The sequence below is a fragment of the Aquarana catesbeiana genome, linkage group LG01, assembly GCF_042186555.1.
Source record: "Aquarana catesbeiana isolate 2022-GZ linkage group LG01, ASM4218655v1, whole genome shotgun sequence".
NCBI classification, from domain to species: domain Eukaryota; kingdom Metazoa; phylum Chordata; class Amphibia; order Anura; family Ranidae; genus Aquarana; species Aquarana catesbeiana.
In genome coordinates, this window is record NC_133324.1 from 777054696 (window position 1) to 777070562 (window position 15867).

Genomic DNA, 15867 nt, shown 5'->3' on the forward strand with positions numbered 1-15867 from the left:
GCTAGGAAACAGTGGTTGTAAACACAAGATGCTGAGACACTCCAAATGCACGTGACTTCATCTGCTAGACTTGATAATGCTTGTAGACTCCTCCCACAGTTTTCACACTACAGAGACAAATAATATACCGAAACGAGCGGATTGTTCCCGATTGGTGTGTTATTACTTTGTGGAATGTTTTGCCGAATGGTCCACGAAATGACGTTTTTGCGGCGAAATTGGTCCCATAGGAATGAATGGCGAAATGTTCAAAACTAGAGTGGGAAGTGACAAAAGCTGACAACCCCATGATCAGCCAAAACATTATGACCACCCCATGATCAGCCAAAACATTATGACCGCCCCATGTAAAAAAAAAAATATTTTTGAAAAAAAAAATTATTTTTGAAAAAAGTAAAAAAATAATTTTTGAAAAAAAAAAATCATTTTTGAAAAAAAAAAAAATATTTTTGAAAAAAAAAATATTTTTGAAAAAAAAAAATTATTTTTGAAAAAAAAAATATTTTTGAAAAAAAAATTACTTTTAAAAAAAAAATTATTTTTGAAAAAAATATATATTTGAAAAAAAAAATATTTTTGAAAAAAAAAAATTATTTTTGAAAAAAAAAATTACTTTAAAAAAAATAATAATTTCGAAAAAAAAATTATTTTTGAAATAAAAAAATTCATTTTTGAAAAAAAAAATTACTTTTGAAAAAAAAAATCATTTTTGAAGAAAAAAAAATCATTTTTGATTAAAAAAAATTCATTTTTGAAAAAAAAAATTACTTTTGAAAAAAATGTTCAGCTCTTTCAGCGAATGATGGAACTTTTTTACTACTATTTATACTTTTTAAAATATTAAGCTTTTTAACACTTTTCACAGTTACTCAAGCCACTCCACCCCACCCAGTTACTCCGCCCACTCCAGTTGTAGAGGCAAGAACACTTTCACAATTTCCCCAGAAATTGTACCTTTTCTAGTTCTTATTATTATAGCCAAATTTACCACCCTAACTCCTCCCACAGTTTTTACACTACATAGACAAGTAATATACCGAAACGTGCGGATTGTTCCTGAATGGTGTGCTATTACTTTGTGGAACGTTTCGCCAAATGGTTCACAAAATATCGTCATTTTTGCGGCGAAATTGGTCCCATAGGAATGAATGGGGAAACTAGAGTGGGAGATGACAAAAGCTGAAAAATCAGAACATGATTTCTAAACTGCCGCCACTCCCTCATTTTCAAGCCCACCTACACAAATCTTATATCAAAACGTTCAGCTATCCCTGCTGCCACTAAACATGTCCACGGCTAAGCCATAGTCCTGATAGTTTTCACAATATGACCATTTGTTTGTAACTCACGCCGTCCATTGACATTCATTGAAACTACACTCTAGCCCCCTCCAAATTTGAAGGGCAATTTCTAAACTGCGACCGTGCCTTCATTTTTAATATTTCACAGACATACTATACATCAAAATCTAGGTCTGGGTCTTGTGATTCTCACAATATAAAGATCTTCGCTGTAGGATGTATAGTTTTTAAAATACGGCCATTTGTTTAGAGGTCATTTCAGGAAATTTTAGCCATTAATCAGAGTGTACTGTTAGTGTTTGTTTTGTTGCCATGGTTACCAAAGCTTCTGTTATACACAGGGGGGGAAGGTGGCTGGAGCATCTCAGCTGATTACAGAGCCCGGGGGAGGGGACAGACACACCATGTACTGATTTATAATAGAGGAATATGATGGGGCAGTTTTGATGGGGTAATTCTGATGGGGCAGTTTTGATGAAGTAGTATTTGGGAAGCATAAACAGGGCATGAGCGTTGCTAGGAAACAGTGGTTGTAAACACAAGATGCTGAGACACCCCAAATGCATGTGACTTCATCTGCTAGACTTGATAATGCTTGTAGACTCCTCCCACAGTTTTTACACTACAGAGACAAGTAATATACCGAAACGTGCGGATTGTTACCGATTGGTGTGCTATCACTTTGTGGAACGTTTCGCCGAATGGTCCACGAAATATCGTTGTTTTTGCGGAGAAATTGGTCCCATAGGAATGAATGGCAAAATGTTCAAAAGGAAATGTTGCTAGGAAACAGTGGTTGTAAACACAAGATGCTGAGACACCCCAAATGCATGTGACTTCATCTGCTAGACTTGATAATGCTTGTAGACTCCTCCCACATTTTCCACACTACAGAGACAAGTAATATACCGAAACGTGCGGATTTTTCCCGATTGGTGTGCTGTTACTTTGTGGAACGTTTCGCTGAATGGTCCACGAAATATCGTCGTTTTTGCGGCAAAATTGGTCCCATAGGAATGAATGGCGAAATGTTCAAAACTAGAGTGGGAGGTGACAAAAGCTGACAACCCCATGATCAGCCAAAACATTATGACCGCCCCATGTAAAAAAAAAAAATATTTTTGAAAAAAATAAAAATTAATTTTTGAAAAAAAAATATTTTTGAAAAAAAAATATATTTTTGAAAAAAAAATTACTTTTGAAAAAAAAAAATTAAAAAAAAATCATTTTTGAAAAAAACAAAATTCATTTTTGAAAAAAAAATTTCATTTTTGAAAAAAAAATCATTTAAAAAAATCATTTTTGAAAAAACAAAAAACAAAGTCATTTTTGAAAAAACAAAAAAACAAAATCATTTTTGAAAAAAAAAAATCACAAAGCTCTGAGGGGAATTATAGCTCCTCTCACACAGCTCTAAGGACAATTATAGCATTATAGCTCCTCCCACACAGCTTGGAGGGAAGTTATAGCTCCTCCAATACAGCTTTGAGGGGAATAATAGCTCCTCCCACACAGCTCAAAGGGGAATTATAGCATTATAGCTTAGCATTATAGCTCCTCCCACACAACTCTGAGGGCAATTATAGTTTCTCCCACACCGCTGTGAGGGGAATTATAGCTCCTCCTACACAGCTCTGAGGGGAATTACAGCTTAGCATTATAGCTCCTCCCACACAGCTGAGGAGAATTAGAGCTCCTCCCACACAACTCTGAGAGGAATTATAGTTTCTTCCACACCGCTGTGAGGGGAATTATAGCTCCTTTTAAACAGCTCTGAGGGGAATTATAGCTTCTCCCACACAACTCTGATGGGAAATGTAGCTTCTCCCACACAGCTCTGAGGGGAAATATAGCTTCTCCCACACAGCTCTAAGGGGAATTATAGCTCCTCCCACACAACACTAAGGGGAATTGTATCTCCTCCCACACAGCTCTGAGGGGAATTATAGCATTATTGCTCCTCCCACACAGCTCAGAGGGGAGTTATAGCTCCTCCCACACAGCTCTGAGGCGAATTATAGCTCCTCCTCCAACACAACTCTGAGGGGAATTATAGCTCTTCGAACAAGGCTCTGAGGAGAATTATAGCTCCTTCCACAAATATCATCATGCCATCTAAAGGAAAGAGATCTAAAGCTGCAAAGATACGCTGGACTAAACTGGATCCGGAGCCCCACAGCAGCATAGTGGATATGGAGGTTTGTGACAGTGAATGTGCCCAGGAGGTACATAGTGAACCTGTGGTGTCATTTTCATGTTCAACTCAGTGTCAAGTTCAAGAGCACAGTGACAGTGTGATGGGCACTTCTGAAAACCATGGCATGCAAGAACCATGTGTACCAAGTGAGATTTCTGTGCAGGCATAATTTCATCAGGGTCATCATGGCTATGGAAGGTTAAGGAACAAACAGTGTACATGCATGGCTCTGACATTTTTGGCATACCACAGTGAGCTTGATGATGTGAGAAAGGGTGATCTTGATCAAATACTGAAGAAGGGCAACAGCTTGTATGGCTCAACAATAAAACAGCTAAAACAAAGAAATGTCTATCAGCATCAACACTTGACAATGGAAGAAGTGCCCCTCAGAGTCAACACTGACAAATATGAGTATAACGTTGTTAAATCTCCAGTGTTATCGGGATGTATGAGAGACACGGTAGACGGTGACAACCAAGGTTGGTTTGTTGACCTCTCCACAAGACTTCAGTGCCTCAATGCAGATGTTACACATGCACTTTTTATAGTAGTGCCATATTGCATTGCATTGTTCAGAGACAAGTCTGGGAGATATGGACTGTTTGATTCTCATAGTCGAAATAAGGATGGACTTCCTGCCACTGGAAAAGGAAAAGCTGTTATGATCACTTTTACACATTTGAGTGATATGGGGGCAAGGATTTATAAGTTGTATGAATTGCTCCTTACAGACACCAGAGGCCCTATTGATGGACTGCAGTATGACTTCATGCCAGTCTCATTTCATCGTGCAAGACGTCTGTCAGATGGTTTGCTGTCCCCACTGGTGCAATCTGACAAACCACATAATGCAAAGCATGTGGAGAACAAAGTGACACAGATGACCAAAGATGTAACACACACTGGATTCCCAGCCAGCAAGCATTCTCCACGGTCAGTTGATGCGAAATCCTCACAGAGCATATGGAAGGACAGTAAGGCATTGTCCAAATTAAATGCACAGAGACGACAAAAACTGAAGACAAGACACAGAAATGAAAGAAGGCGTGATTTCAAGGCTACAAAGATGTCTGTCACCAATAAGAAAAGGACATACATCACCAGCCGATACAGAGCAGATGCTGATTTTAAGTTGAAGCAGAAGCAATATATCATTCGCAAATATGCAACAGATGCCAATTTCAACTTGAAGCAGAATCAATACATCACCAGAAAATATGCGACAAATGCAGATTTCAACTTGAAACAGAAGCAGTACACCACCAGAAAATATGCGACAAATGCAGATTACAAATTGAAGAAGAAGCAATACATCACCAGAAAATATGCCACAAATGTCGATTTCAAGTTGAAGCAGAAGCAATACATCACCAGAAAATATCATAATGATCCTGCTTTCAGAAAACGTCACTTGCAACATTGCATGAGTTACATGAAAATGAAGCGTCAAACTCAAGCAGATTTTCGCATAACCCATAAGATGCAATGTGCCTTCAAAATAAGAATGAAATACAGACGATGGACTCGTGTCATGCGGGAATGCAGTCAACCAGTGGACAACAGCCTAATGCAGACAGCTATATCCACTTTCCATGAATGCATTAAAGCTGGGCCAACATTTGTGTGCACGATGTGTCATCGCACCCTTTTCCCTAACCAAGTGAAACATTGCATTCACAGCAATTACAAGAAGAATCTACACATTGTTGCTGCCTGTTTGACAGGGAAATATGTCCATGTGTGCAACAATCACTGTCAAGGACCTGAACAATGCACCGTACCAGATGAAAGGACCAAAGAATGGATTTGTCACAACTGTGATTTACATTTAAAAGCAGGACACAAATCATCCATCGCTGTAGCTAACAACATGGAGCTGGCGCCCATTCCCCCAGAGCTCTGCAATTTGAATGTGCTGGAAAGACAACTTTTGGCCAAAATACTGCCATTTGCCAAGATCATCACACTTCCCAAAGGTCGACAGGCAGCTATACATGGCGCTGTAGTGTGTGTGCCATCCGAGGTGGAAACCACGGTCAATACTCTACCAAGATCGCACAGCAAATCCCAGTTACACAGAGTCAAGCTGAAAAGACGTCTGACTTACAAAGGCCACCAGCTGTTTCATTATGTCAACATGGGAAATGTAGTAGCAGGTCTGTCAAAACTCATTGACACACACCCCGACTACAGTGACATTTCAATTAGAGTGGATGAGACAATCGCTGATGATGATGATAATGATGATGGGATGGAACTCGACAGTTGTGACGAAACTGAAATGATGGAGATACTTGAACGCATCGAAAATTGTGATCCATCAGAGGTACAGTCTGCATGTTTACCGGCTGCTTCTGAGCAACAGGAAGGCCATGACCAACAACCTCCCAATGCAGAGGATGAGAAGGATACACTAAGACCTGGAATTGGCCTAGACAGTTGTTTGCAGCCATCTGACCTTGGAGAGGAAGCACTGACACACGGTGATGGAATATTCAGCATTGCACCTGCACAAGGAAACACACCTGTCAGCTTCTTTAAAGTTCCTAGGCTTGAGGCAATGGCTTTCCCTGTTCAGTTCCCTACTGGACAGAATACATTGGACCAGGCAAGACAAGTCAAACTGTCCCCGAGCATGTATTTCAATGCAAGGCTTTTTTGTGTTGATACTCGTTTTGCAAGAGACACAAGCTACCTCTTCTTTGCGCAGTTTGTCACAGAAACACACATGGCCAAAAGCAGCATGTCCATCCAGTTAAGGAAAGGAAAACCCAATACCAGGGATGGACGGAAAATATCCAACAAGCTGCTACAGGACAAGTGTGAGGTTGAGAGGTTGGTGCGAAACCGAGATGCCACAAGGTTCATGCAACCACTGAGAGGGAGTCCAGCTTACTGGGATAAAAATCTGAAGAATTTGCTAGCCATGGTCAGACAATTGGGTAAGCCAACATTTTTTCTTACCTTCTCTGCTGCAGAATTCAGATGGCCAGAGGTAATAACGGCAATAAAGGCACAACAAGGTCAAAAGGTGGATTTTGCGGGGCTAGACTGGGCTGAAAAGTGTGACATTCTTCGAGGCAACCCAGTGACCACCATGCGCATGTTTGACAAACGGGTTGATGCTCTGATGCGAGAGCTGCTGTTGGGTCCTGCACAGCCAATTGGTGAAGTTATCGATTACTTTTACCGGGTTGAATTTCAGGCGAGAGGGAGCCCTCATATACATTGTCTCTGTTGGGTAGCAGGAGCTCCTATATTTGGACAAGACAGTGATGACAAGGTGTGTGCCTTTATAGATCATAACATCTCATGCCAGCTGCCTGATGAAGCCAAACAGGCCTTACTTCACAGATTTGTAACAGAACTTCAAATGCACAGCAGATCTCATTCAAAATCATGCAAGAAAGGTAACAGAGTATGCAGATTTGGATTTCCAAAGCCACCTATTAGAAAAACGAGGATAACTTACCCGATGCCAGAAGAACAAGGAGATTGTGCAATGAAACCACAAGCAGCCAAAAACAAACTGAAACCAGTCTGGGATTTGCCTAATAACCCAAAAGTGCAGCTTGAAGACATGTCACAGCTACTGGCACAGTGTGATATGACTTTGAATCAGTACAACTCCTACATTCAGGCATTGACCTCCTCAAGCGTGATTCTAATGAAGCGTGATGTCAAGGACTGCTGGGTGAACAACTATAATCCACATTTGCTGACGGCCTGGAACGCCAACATGGACATCCAGTACATTCTTGATGAGTATGGTTGCATCATGTACATGTTGTCCTACATATCCAAGCCAGAACGGGAGCTGAGTGACTATCTCAAAACAATAGTCAAAGAAATGAGCCCAGAAACAGCGACAGAATGAGAAGAAATGAAAGAGGTTCTTCAGGCTTATTCAAAACACAGAGAGGTCAGCGCCCAGGAGTCTGTGGCCCGTACGTGCAGCCTGAAAATGAAGTCTTGCTCACGTGAGGTTGTTTTTCTGCCAACTGGTGACAACGCACTGAAAATGAGTCTCCCGCTCAGTGCATTGCAGAACAAACCAGCCGATTCTCTTAATGTGTGGATGACGAGTTTTGTCGACAAATACAGAGCCAGACCTGAAACACCAGAGTTTGAGTCCATGTGTCTGGCAGACTTTGCATCCCATTACAGGGTTGTCTATGGCAAGCAGAAGGAAGATGGCAAGCAAAAGGAAGACAGCAAGCGTGTCAGCCTATTGAATGAAATGGGAATGATTCAAAAACGCACGAGAGGGAAGCCTGCAATCATCAGGTACGCACGCTTCTCAGAGAAGAAGGACCCTGAGAACTACTACGGCAGACTGCTTAAACTGTACCTCCCCCACCGTTCAGAGTCATCACTGAAAACTGTAAGGTTCCCAACACACCAGGATTTTTACAAAGGCGCCTGTGTGAGCTTACCAGGAGAAGAAGCAATCCAAGCAGTGTCTGCAATTGTTACCAGCAACCAAAAGAAGTTCGAACAACACAACAAAATTGTGGAACAAGTCTTGGATGACTTTGTAAAAAACGGACCTGTTGAAGATGCTTGGAACACCTTTGCCCCAGAAGCTGAGTTGGATAGGTTGGAATGTGTAGAGGAACGCAAAGAAGGGGAGCCACTTCATGAGAATGAACAAGATGATGTTCCGGAGTATACACGTCACAAACAAACAGGTGGAATTGCGCTTACTGTGAAAGCCCCACAAATGTGCCCTGATTTCCTTCGGAAAATGTACAGAAACCTTAACCGGACACAAGCTCAGACATTCTACTCAGTTTGTGACTGGTGCACTAACTGTGTGCGTGGCCTAAATCCTGACCCATTCTATTACTTTGTCACTGGTGGTGCAGGGACAGGCAAATCACACCTGATAAAGTGCATCTATGCTGAGGCGACAAAGATACTCTGTAAACTTACCAGACTACATGAGGAAGCAGACATATCCATGCCCAGCGTTTTACTAACTGCATTTACAGGAACAGCAGCTTTCAACATTTCAGGCAACACATTGCATTCTCTGCTGAAGTTGCCAAGAAGCTTGAAGCCACCCTACCAAGGACTTGGAAATCTAATAGATGAAGTGAGGGCACAGCTGTCAAATGCGGAGATCATTGTTATTGACGAGGTGTCAATGATTTCAAAGCCCCTGTTTGCCTACATCAACTGGAGATTACAGCAAATCAAAGGCAGTAAAAAACCTTTTGGTGGTATGTCAGTACTAGCAGTAGGAGACTTTTACCAGGTCCCCCCGCTGGGAAAAAGTAAGCCACTCTGCGTGTTTGAGGAAAATACCAATGACGTCTGGAAAGACAACTTTCAGATGATCACGCTGACAGAGATCATGCGACAGAAGGAAGACATTTCATTTGCTGAGCTTTTGAATAGAATCAGAGTCAAGCAGAAGACTGGCACCTTAAGCAATGATGACAAAGCTCTGCTTGCTCAGGCTTTTACAGATCCCACCCACTGCCCTAATGACGTGCTACACATATTTGCCACCAACAAAGAGGTTCACAAACATAATGCTGCAACTGTGTCTGTTCTCCATTCAAACGTCACCAACATAGATGCCGACGATTACAGAGAAGACCCTAAGACAGGAGTGATGCTGAGGCAACACCAACCTTTCAAAGGACACAAAGACAATCTGATTGACACACTGCAAGCAGCTGAAGGTGCCCGTATCATGATCACAAGAAACATTGATGTAGAAGACGGGCTTGTTAACGGGACATTTGGCAAGATTGCAAGAATAATCATCCAGACTGAGAATGGTGCTACTACGGTAAACAAGCTTGGGCTTGTGCTGGACAATCCAAATGCAGGACAGAGATACCGTAACAAGTCGTCTTGTGATGCTGACAACTTGGTGTACATAGAAAGGGTAGAGGAAAACCTGAGACAGAAAGGAGTTGTTCGCAGGCAGTTCCCCCTGAAGTTGGCTTTTGGATGTACGATTCATAAGTGTCAGGGGATGTCGATACAGTCGGCAGTGGTCTCATTGAAACGGGTCTTCCAACCGGGAATGGCCTATGTTGCTCTGAGTAGAACGACTACACTACAAGGACTGTACATAACCGACTTTGATGAGAAGAAGATCTTTGCTGATCCTGAAATCACAGCTTCCCTGGATTCAATGAAGAATGCATCACTGGAAAGTGTTATGCCCCTCTTAAAGTTTCTACAGACAACAGACAAACAGCAAACATTAACAATTATCCATCACAACACGGAAGGATTACCAGCTCACATTGAAGATATCAAATCTCACCATGAGTTGACACTTGGAGATGTTTTATGTTTCACTGAAACTCATCTCTCAGGCTCTTCTGTTGCTGAAAGTCTCCAGCTGGAGGGCTACAACCTGTTGAAACGCAACAGACACCTCTCGTACACAAACCTTCCTGACATTGCAAATAAAAGTGGCGGAGGTGTCGCCTTGTATGTCAGGAACCATTTCAAGGCCTATGAAAAGCAGTATCATCACAATGTGACTGACTTGGAGTTCTTGATTGTCAAACTGGAGTCCCCTGTACAAGCTTTGATCGCTGTCGTTTACAGGCCACCGGATTACAGTATTGGCCAATTCCTTACTAACCTGCTGGGCCTCTTGGAATCTTTGGAAATAATGGATTGCCAACCTATAATACTCTGTGGAGATTTCAATGAAGATTTTCTGTGCAGAGAAAAGAAGCCAATATCTGACCTTCTTCACTCAAGAGGATATACTCAACTGGTCTGGGCAGCCACCACAGAAAAAAACACACTGTTGGATCACATTTACATCTCCAGGGTGCAGCAGTGTCTCCAGTCAGGAGTACTGCACAGTTATTACAGCTACCATTATCCTGTGTATTGTGTTTTGAGCAGTGGTTGTGAACACGCTAAGAGCCTGCATAAACAGGGCATGAGTGTTGCCAGGAAACAGTGGTTGTGAGACAGTGGTCATCAAACAGATAAAGTGGCAATGAGGGTCAGTTTACGTGGCCATAGTTATGTGGGACCATTTACAATTAGCTAAACATCATTCTCTATATTTCATGTTCGGTGTACTTGTTAGACACTGAACTCACTTACTCCCCCCCATCCATCACAGACATCTGTCCTCATCATATAGTAAGAGGAATACCGCGCTGTAGTGCACCCAAAAAGGGTACCTGTTCGTGAAATATTGTGAATGACCAAATAGGGGATAACCAAAATAGTGATGAAAATAACTTAGTGAAAAAAAATTAAAAAAAACTACATAATAACAAAAGCAGCCACTCTATGTGAGATACACACACTAATACAACAATATAACAAATATAGCAGCGCTGTAAATAGGAGTAAATACTAGTACCAGTGTTGAATAGGACTAATTGGTTAGAACCCAAATTAAATAACTAACACAGTTCTTGAAACCTAAATCAATAAGTGTTCACTGGACAGTCCTAACAGTGAATAAAGTCCAAATAAATGTTGTGAAAATACATAGGCTCAGACCCCATTTTTTTAAAGCAGGAAATGTAAAATAGAAAAAATTCCTCCACCGCACCACGGTGGTAGCTGAAAATAAAATGCGCGCTTACCAAACGGCAAGCACAAGGGGGCTTGCGACCTTAACCCGGTCAGGGCCTTTCATTGGATGGGCTTCTAGGAAACGACATGCCACTTCATACAGCCAAAGGGTGATGATACCACTAGTCCACCAAGTCACAGGAAATCACTCTTATCATGGAGATTAATAAAAGACTCCTAGCTGGGGGGTTGTTCTCATTTAGGGGTACCCCGGGAAAAGAGAGGGAAACAACATAGCGTAATCCTGGTTTTGAGGTTTATTAAAAGAATTAAAATAACACTTACAGTGTAGCAGATTCAAATAAGCATAAGAAGCCGGCTGGCTAAAACGATCACCCGTCCTACAGACGGTAGATGCAGCACGTCAGCTCACCCTATCACACTGTCCTCATCACACTCACCCTCTCCTTCCTGTGCTATAGCCTGCTTGCTGATTAGTAAGACAAAGAAACAGCAAGGAGCAAAACTGCAGAGAAACTGAAAATTTGTAAGGGTTTAAAGTATATGCTTTAATGAATTTCCTTGTATCCAAAAAGTTCAAAAAGTTGACTGTTCAAAATGTTAATGTTAATGTTAATGTATAACGGAAATATACCGCCAGTTCGCTTGTGATGCAATATATTGAAATTATATGTACACTGTGTAAACTGTTTTTGACACACTTGATTTTGGGACGCGAGTCCGTCAGGTGCTATGCTTTGGCTGGGGCGGAATAAATCCTGGTAACCCTTAAGTCTGTGTCCGACAAAGTCATTTACCGATATTTCTACCTTATACATCATTAGCACTTGTGCACTTTTTAAATTTGATCAATCAATTGGTTAGTGTAATGTTTACTATCTTTACTCACTACAAACACTCCACACAGTTACTCTGCCCATCTGCCCAGTTCAACCTTTCCACAGTTACTCCAACCACACAACAGTTACTCCAGGCACTCCCCCCAGTTACTCCGCTCACTCCAGATGTAGAGGCAAGAACACTTTTCACAATTTCCCCAGAAATTGTACCTTTTCTAGTTATTATTATAGCCAAATTTACCACCCTAACTCCTCCCACAGTTTTTACACTACATAGACAAGTAATATACCGAAACGTGCGGATTGTTCCCGAATGGTGTGCTATTACTTTGTGGAACATTTCGCCGAATGGTTCACGAAATATCGTAGTTTTTGCGGCGAAATTGGTCCCATAGGAATGAATGGGGAAACTAGAGTGGGAGATGGCAAAAGCTGGAAAATCAGAAAATGATTTCTAAACTGCCGCCACTCCCTCATTTTCAAGCCCACCTACACAAATCTTATATCAAAACGTTCAGCTATCCCTGCTGCCACTAAACATGTCCACGGCTAAGCCATAGTCCTGATAGTTTTCACAATATGACCATTTGTTTGCAACTCACGCCGTCCATTGACATTCATTGAAACTACACTCTAGCCCCTTCAAATTTGAAGGGCAATTTCTAAACTGCGACCGTGCCTTCATTTTTAATATTTCAGAGACATACTATGTATCAAAATCTAGGTCTGGGTCTTGTGATTCTCACAATATAAAGATCTTCACTGTAGGATGTATAGTTTTTAAAATACGGCCATTTGTTTAGAGGTCATTTCAGGAAATTTTAGCCATTAATCAGCGTGTACTGTGTTTGTTTTGTTGCCATGGTTACCAAAGCTTCTGTTATACACAGGGGGGAGGTGGCTGGAGCATCTCAGCTCTGATTACAGAGCCCCGGGGGAGGGGACAGACACACCATGTACTGATTTATAATAGAGGAATATGATGGGGCAGTTTTGATGGGGTAATTCTGATGGGGCAGTTTTGATGAAGTAGTATTTGGGAAGCATAAACAGGGCATGAGCGTTGCTAGGAAACAGTGGTTGTAAACACAAGATGCTGAGACACCCCAAATGCATGTGACTTCATCTGCTAGACTTGATAATGCTTGTAGACTCCTCCCACAGTTTTTACACTACAGAGACAAGTAATATACCGAAACGAGCGGATTGGGATTGTTCCCGATTGGTGTGTTATTACTTTGTGGAACGTTTCGCCGAATGGTCCACGAAATGACGTTTTTGCGGCGAAATTGGTCCCATAGGAATGAATGGCGAAATGTTCAAAACTAGAGTGGGAGGTGACAAAAGCTGACAACCCCATGATCAGCCAAAACATTATGACCACCCCATGATCAGCCAAAACATTATGACCGCCCCATGTAAAAAAAAAAAATATTTTTGAAAAAAAAAAATAATTTTTGAAAAAAATAAAAAAATCATTTTTGAAAAAAAAAAAAATCATTTTTGAAAAAAAAAAATATTTTTGAAAAAAAAATATATTTTTGAAAAAAAAAAATTATTTTTGAAAAAAAAATTACTTTTAAAAAAAAAATTATTTTTGAAAAAAAAAATATATTTGAAAAAAAAAAATATTTTTGAAAAAAAAAATTATTTTTGAAAAAAAAATTACTTTAAAAAAAAAATAATTTCGAAAAAAAAATTATTTTTGAAATAAAAAAATTCATTTTTGAAAAAAAAAATTACCTTTGAAAAAAAAAATTACTTTTGAAAAAAAAAAATTCATTTTTGAAGAAAAAAAATTCATTTTTGAAGAAAAAAAAATCATTTTTGAATAAAAAAAATTCATTTTTGAAAAAAAAAATTACTTTTGAAAAAAATGTTCAGCTCTTTCAGCGAATGATGGAACTTTTTTACTACTATTTATACTTTTTAAAATATTAAGCTTTTTAACACTTTTCACAGTTACTCAAGCCACTCCACCCCACCCAGTTACTCTGCCCACTCCAGTTGTAGAGGCAAGAACACTTTCACAATTTCCCCAGAAATTGTACCTTTTCTAGTTTGTAGTTGAATTTGTATAAAAGTTTTTTTTTTTAACCTGAAGATCCTGTCAGTAACAGCACTTCCTTTTTCAAACTGGCAGTGCTAAAGCAAATTGCCTCACAATTAGCTGCAGCCTGCCATGTACACTACTTCAGTTGCAGGTGGCATGCACAGAATGATAGGCAGCCCATGTGAGGACCATGTTTTGCCCACATGGGATACACAGGTGTTCCATGCATGGCAGTCCCATTCATGTCAATTGAGACACAGCAGCTGCACAGAAACACCTGCTGCTTCCAATCTGTGTGAATGCGGGTGCAGGTCCCTAATGCATACTGCATTAATTGAGGCGACAAGCACCTGCACCCACATACAGTGCCCTGAAAAAGTATTCACACCCCTTTGAAATTTTCCACATTTTGTCATGTTACAACCAAAAACATACATGTATTTTACTGGGATTTTATGTGATGGACCAACACAAAGTGGCACATAATTGTGAAGTAGATGGAAAATGGTAAACGGTTTTCAAAATTTTTTACAAAAAAATATGTGAAAAGTGTGGCATGCATTTGTATTCAGCCCTCCTCAGTAAATACTTTTAGAACCACCTTTCACTGCAATTACAGCTGCAAGTCTTTTTAGGTATGTCTCTACTAGGGATGAGCTTTGTGTTCGAGTCGAACGCATGTGTGTTCGGCCGTTCACTGAATTACGAAAGTTATGGGCCGTTCGTGCCAAATTCGAGTGGCGTGTCATGGCCCATAATTCACTGCGGCATCGCAGTGCATTGCTGGCTGATGATTGGCCAAGCATGCACTATGACCCGCATGCTTGGCCAATCACAGTGCCGTGTGTACAGAGAGCCGTAATTGGCCAAAGCCAGGGAGGCATTGGCCAATTATGGCTCAGGGGGTTTAGTACATGACCCACACTATATAAGGCTACCTGCGTGGCGGCTTTGTGTAGTGTGTTGCGGCGGAGAGAGATAGATAGACAGAGAGACAGTGTCATTTGATTTAAGTTAGATAGGGTAGGCAGGTCGAGTCAGTTTGCTGCACTTACAGTGTATTGTGTATATATATATATATATATATATACATCCCAGGTATATATATATATATATATATATATATATATATATATATATATATATATATATATATATATATATATATATATACACACTGTATTCAGTTTAGCTAGATCCGTTCCTGTTATTCTCTTCCTAATATACTGATAGGCAGGCAGGTGTTTTTACAGTATTTCCAGTTAGTGCACTGTGTACCCTGCACAGTTGCACCTACAGTATAGCTACCTGAAGCCAAGTGCGTGTGTGCTTCTTCTGATCCTATTAATAGCACAGGCAGGCTCTTGAAGTATTTACAGTTAGTGTACTGTGTACCCTGCACAGTTGCACGTACAGTATAGCTACCTGAAGTCAGGTGCTTGTGTGCTTCTTCTGATCCTATTAATAGCACAGGCAGGCTCTTGAAGTATTTACAGTTAGTGTACTGTGTACCCTGCACAGTTGCACCTACAGTATAGCTACCTGAAGCCAGGTGCTTGTGTGCTTCTTCTGATCCTATTAATAGCACAGGCAGGCTCTTGAAGTATTTACAGTTAGTGTACAGTGTAACCCTGCACAGTTGCACCTACAGTATAGCTACCTGAAGCCAAGTGCTTGTGTGCTTCTTCTGATCCTATTAATAGCACAGGCAGGCTCTTGAAGTATTTACAGTTAGTGTACTGTGTACCCTGCACAGTTGCACCTACAGTATAGCTACCTAAAGACAGGTGGTTGTGTGCTTCTTCTGATCCTATTAATAGCGCAGGCAGGCTCTTGAAGTATTTCCAGTTAGTGTACTGTGCAACCCTGCACAGTTGCACCTACAGTATAGCTACCTGAAGCCAAGTGCTTGTGTGCTTCTTCTGATCCTATTAA